The sequence below is a fragment of the Dermacentor variabilis genome, unplaced genomic scaffold, assembly GCF_050947875.1.
Source record: "Dermacentor variabilis isolate Ectoservices unplaced genomic scaffold, ASM5094787v1 scaffold_206, whole genome shotgun sequence".
NCBI classification, from domain to species: Eukaryota; Metazoa; Arthropoda; class Arachnida; order Ixodida; family Ixodidae; genus Dermacentor; species Dermacentor variabilis.
Window position 1 is genome coordinate 63,587 of NW_027460375.1, and position 6,192 is coordinate 69,778.

Genomic DNA, 6,192 nt, shown 5'->3' on the forward strand with positions numbered 1-6,192 from the left:
TTCATTAGGCGAAATTTGTATTTAGCAAATGAGTCAACTAAATTATTAGCTTACACAGCTCTAGTTCGCTCAAAGATTGAATACGCTTCCATAATATGGAATCCAAATCAGGCTTACCTAATAAACAAGCTGGAATCTTTACAAAATAAAGCAGCACGCTTCATCACTAAAACATACTCTAGAACATCCAGCATCACGGCTATCAAAGAGTCCCTCCAATTACCGTCTCTAGAAACACGACGACTGTTAGCACTGCTTTCCCACTTCCACAGATTGTATCATACCCCGTCATCCTTTACAGCATCCCATATCAAACCCCCACAAAAAATTTTTCCCCGCCTCGACCATCCCTACAAAGTGCGTCCCATGTTTGCACGTACGAATCTCCTGCGACAATCACCGCTCTTTCTAGCTATTCATCACTGGAATAAGCTGCCAAAAGAAATTGCTTCTATACGTGATCATGACTCATTTGTTAGTAATTTGAAGCGCAGTTTTACGCATGTTGGGTAAAAGCAGAATTTTATGCCTTTGACGCATTGTAAGTGTATCTACATGCTTTGTACGGAGTGTTGTTGTTGTTGTTTTCATCATGTATGCAATTCTCTTTCCTTTTTTTCTTTTTATATTTTCTTGTTGTATTCGGTGATCTTAACCACGGTGTTCTATATTGCCTTCCCCCCCCTAATTGTGTTTGACATATCCTGTTGTTAACCCCCCCCCCTATGTTATGCCCATAAGGGCCTTTAGGGTATCTGAATAAAAAAAAAATATGCATGCAAATGGTGCTTTTGGCAGAACGCGCACGTGGAGTTCTACCAAACGATGTGAAAAGCATGCCGATGCTGGTCTTTTTAGCACCCGCACATGAATTTGTGCCAAAACGCGTTTTAAGCATGCACATGCATCTTTTGGTAGACGCGGACGCAGTTTTCTGCAAAACCACACGATATGCATGCAAATGGTACTTTTGGCAGAACGCGCACGTGGATTTCTACCAAACGACGTGAAAAGCATGCCGATGCTGCTCTTTTTAGCACCCGCACATGGATTTGTGCCAAAATGCGTTTTAAGCATGCACATGCATCTTTTGGTAGACGCGGACGCAGTTTTCTGCAAAACCGCACGATATGCATGCAAATGGTGCTTTTGGCAGAACGCGCACGTAGATTTCTACCAAACGACGTGAAAAGCATGCCGATGCTGCTCTTTTTAGCACCCGCACATGGATTTGTGCCAAAACGCGTTTTAAGCATGCACATGCATCTTTTGGTAGACGCGGACGCAGTTTTATGCAAAACCACACGATATGCATGCAAATGGTACTTTTGGGAGAACGCGCACGTGGATTTCTACCAAACGACGTGAAAAGCATGCCGATGCTGCTCTTTTTAGCACTCGCACATGGATTTGTGCCAAAACGCGTTTTAAGCATGCACATGCATCTTTTGGTAGACGCGGACGCAGTTTTCTGCAAAACCACACGATATGCATGCAAATGGTGCTTTTGGCAGAACGCGCACGTGGATTTCTACCAAACGATGTGAAAAGCATGCCGATGCTGGTCTTCTTAGCACCCGCACATGGATTTGTGCCAAAACGCGTTTTAAGCATGCACATGCATCTTTTGGTAGACGCGGACGCAGTTTTCTGCAAAACCACACGATATGCATGAAAATGGTGCTTTTGGCAGAAGGCGCACGTGGATTTCTACCAAACGACGCGAAAAGCATGCCGATGCTGCTATTTTTAGCACCCGCACATGGATTTGTGCCAAAACGCGTTTTAAGCATGCACATGCATCTTTTGGTAGACGCGGACGCAGTTTTCTGCAAAACTACACGATATGCATGCAAATGGTGCTTTTGGCAGAACGCGCACGTGGATTTCTACCAAACGAGATGAAAAGCATGCCGATGCTGGTCTTTTTAGCACCCGCACATGGATTTGTGCCAAAACGCGTTTTAAGCATGCACATGCATCTTTTGGTAGACGCGGACGCAGTTTTCTGCAAAACCACACGATATGCATGAAAATGGTGCTTTTGGCAGAAGGCGCACGTGGATTTCTACCAAACGACGTGAAAAGCATGCCGATGCTGCTATTTTTAGCACCCGCACATGAATTTGTGCCAAAACGCGTTTTAAGCATGCACATGCATCTTTTGGTAGACGCGGACGCAGTTTTCTGCTAAACCACACGATATGCATGCAAATGGTACTTTTGGCAGAACGCGCACGTGGATTTCTACCAAACGACGTGAAAAGCATGCCGATGCTGCTCTTTTTAGCACCCGCACATGGATTTGTGCCAAAACGCGTTTTAAGCATGCACATGCATCTTTTGGTAGACGCGGACGCAGTTTTCTGCAAAACCGCACGATATGCATGCAAATGTGCTTTTGGCAGAACGCGCACGTGGATTTCTACCAAACGACGTGAAAAGCATGCCGATGCTGCTCTTTTTAGCACCCGCACATGGATTTGTGCCAAAACGCGTTTTAAGCATGCACATGCATCTTTTGGTAGACGCGGACGCAGTTTTCTGCAAAACTACACGATATGCATGCAAATGGTGCTTTTGGCAGAACGCGCACGTGGATTTCTACCAAACGATGTGAAAAGCATGCCGATGCTGGTCTTTTTAGCACCCGCACATGGATTTGTGCCAAAACGCGTTTTAAGCATGCACATGCATCTTTTGGTAGACGCGGACGCAGTTTTCTGCAAAACCACACGATATGCATGAAAATGGTGCTTTTGGCAGAAGGCGCACGTGGATTTCTACCAAACGACGTGAAAAGCATGCCGATGCTGCTATTTTTAGCAACCGCACATGGATTTGTGCCAAAACGCGTTTTAAGCATGCACATGCATCTTTTGGTAGACGCGGACGCAGTTTTCTGCTAAACCACACGATATGCATGCAAATGGTACTTTTGGCAGAACGCGCACGTGGATTTCTACCAAACGACGTGAAAAGCATGCCGATGCTGCTCTTTTTAGCACCCGCACATGGATTTGTGCCAAAACGCGTTTTAAGCATGCACATGCATCTTTTGGTAGACGCGGACGCAGTTTTCTGCAAAACCACACGATATGCATGCAAATGGTGCTTTTGGCAGAACGCGCACGTGGATTTCTACCAAACGACGTGAAAAGCATGCCGATGCTGCACTTTTTAGCACCCGCACATGAATTTGTGCCAAAACGCGTGTTAAGCATGCACATGCATCTTTTCGTAGACGGGGACGCAGTTTTCTGCAAAACCACACGATATGCATGCAAATGGTGCTTTGGCAGAACGCGCACGTGGATTTCTACCAAACGACGTGAAAAGCATGCCGATGCTGCTCTTTTTAGCACCCGCACATGGATTTGTGCCAAAACGCGTTTTAAGCATGCACATGCATCTTTTGGTAGACGCGGACGCAGTTTTCTGCAAAGCCACACGATATGCATGCAAATGGTGCTTTTGGCAGAACGCGCACGTGGATTTCTACCAAACGATGTGAAAAGCATGCCGATGCTGGTCTTCTTAGCACCCGCACATGGATTTGTGCCAAAACGCGTTTTAAGCATGCACATGCATCTTTTGGTAGACGCGGACGCAGTTTTCTGCAAAACCACACGATATGCATGAAAATGGTGCTTTTGGCAGAAGGCGCACGTGGATTTCTACCAAACGACGTGAAAAGCATGCCGATGCTGCTATTTTTAGCACCCGCACATGGATTTGTGCCAAAACGCGTTTTAAGCATGCACATGCATCTTTTGGTAGACGCGGACGCAGTTTTCTGCAAAACTACACGATATGCATGCAAATGGTGCTTTTGGCAGAACGCGCACGTGGATTTCTACCAAACGATGTGAAAAGCATGCCGATGCTGGTCTTTTTAGCACCCGCACATGGATTTGTGCCAAAACGCGTTTTAAGCATGCACATGCATCTTTTGGTAGACGCGGACGCAGTTTTCTGCAAAACCACACGATATGCATGAAAATGGTGCTTTTGGCAGAAGGCGCACGTGGATTTCTACCAAACGACGTGAAAAGCATGCCGATGCTGCTATTTTTAGCACCCGCACATGAATTTGTGCCAAAACGCGTTTTAAGCATGCACATGCATCTTTTGGTAGACGCGGACGCAGTTTTCTGCTAAACCACACGATATGCATGCAAATGGTACTTTTGGCAGAACGCGCACGTGGATTTCTACCAAACGACGTGAAAAGCATGCCGATGCTGCTCTTTTTAGCACCCGCACATGGATTTGTGCCAAAACGCGTTTTAAGCATGCACATGCATCTTTTGGTAGACGCGGACGCAGTTTTCTGCAAAACCGCACGATATGCATGCAAATGTGCTTTTGGCAGAACGCGCACGTGGATTTCTACCAAACGACGTGAAAAGCATGCCGATGCTGCTCTTTTTAGCACCCGCACATGGATTTGTGCCAAAACGCGTTTGAAGCATGCACATGCATCTTTTGGTAAACGCGGACGCAGTTTTATGCAAAACTACACGATATGCATTCAAATGGTGCTTTTGGCAGAACGCGCACGTGGATTTCTACCAAACGACGTGAAAAGCATGCCGATGCTGCTCTTTTTAGCACCCGCACATGGATTTGTGCCAAAACGCGTTTTAAGCATGCACATGCATCTTTTGGTAGACGCGGACGCAGTTTTCTGCAAAACCGCACGATATGCATGCAAATGGTGCTTTTGGCAGAACGCGCACGTGGATTTCTACCAAACGACGTGAAAAGCATGCCGATGCTGCTCTTTTTAGCACCCGCACATGGATTTGTGCCAAAACGCGTTTTAAGCATGCACATGCATCTTTTGGTAGTCGCGGACGCAGTTTTCTGCAAAACCACACGATATGCATGCAAATGGTGCTTTTGGCAGAACGCGCACGTGGATTTCTACCAAACGACGTGAAAAGCATGCCGATGCTGCTCTTTTTAGCACCCGCACATGGATTTGTGCCAAAACGCGTTTTAAGCATGCACATGCATCTTTTGGTAGACGCGGACGCAGTTTTCTGCAAAACTACACGATATACAGGAATTGTACCAGATGACTGGAAGGTCGGTCGTATCACTCCCATTTATAAATCAGGTGACCGTTCAGTGCCCTCAAACTATAGACCTATATCCTTGACTAGTATTCCATGTAAATTACTTGAGCATATCATATCTTCCGCAGTTATGAAATATTTATCTGAACATAACTTCTTTTCTAACAATCAACATGGATTTCAGAAAGGACGCTCTTGTGAAACACAGCTTTTTGAACTTATAACTGATCTTCATCAAGCTGTTCACGATTCCATAAAAATCGATGCCATATTTATTGACTTCAAGAAAGCATTCGATAAAGTTCCCCATTCTCGCTTAATGTTGAAACTTAGCCGGCTTAACATACATGGTAAAATTATAAATTGGATCTCAAGTTTTTTAACCAATCGCTACCAATTTGTTTCCGTAAATGATCACTTTTCCGCTTTAGCACAAGTTAAATCTGGCGTTCCTCAGGGATCCGTACTTGGCCCAATCTTATTCTTAATTTACATTAATGACATCAGTAACAACCTGACCTCAACAGTTCGATTGTTTGCAGATGACTGCGTTCTTTACAGACAAATTATCACCTCTGAAGACAATAATATTTTACAGGCCGACCTAAACAAAATTTCACTATGGTGCGAGCAATGGCAAATGGAAATTAATGTTTCTAAAACTAAAACAATGACATTTAGCAGAGCCAGTAACGTTCACTTAAGTTCATATTTTATGAACAGCATATGCATAGAGAATGTGTCTACATTAAAATATTTGGGAGTCCATTTAACTTCTAACCTTACATGGAATGATCACATTGATGAAACAATTTCGAAAGCAAATAAAACACTTGGATTCATTAGGCGAAATTTGTATTTAGCAAATGAGTCAACTAAATTATTAGCTTACACAGCTCTAGTTCGCTCAAAGATTGAATACGCTTCCATAATATGGAATCCAAATCAGGCTTACATAATAAACAAGCTGGAATCTTTACAAAATAAAGCAGCACGCTTCATCACTAAAACATACTCTAGAACATCCAGCATCACGGCTATCAAAGAGTCCCTCCAATTACCGTCTCTAGAAACACGACGACTGTTAGCACTGCTTTCCCACTTCCAC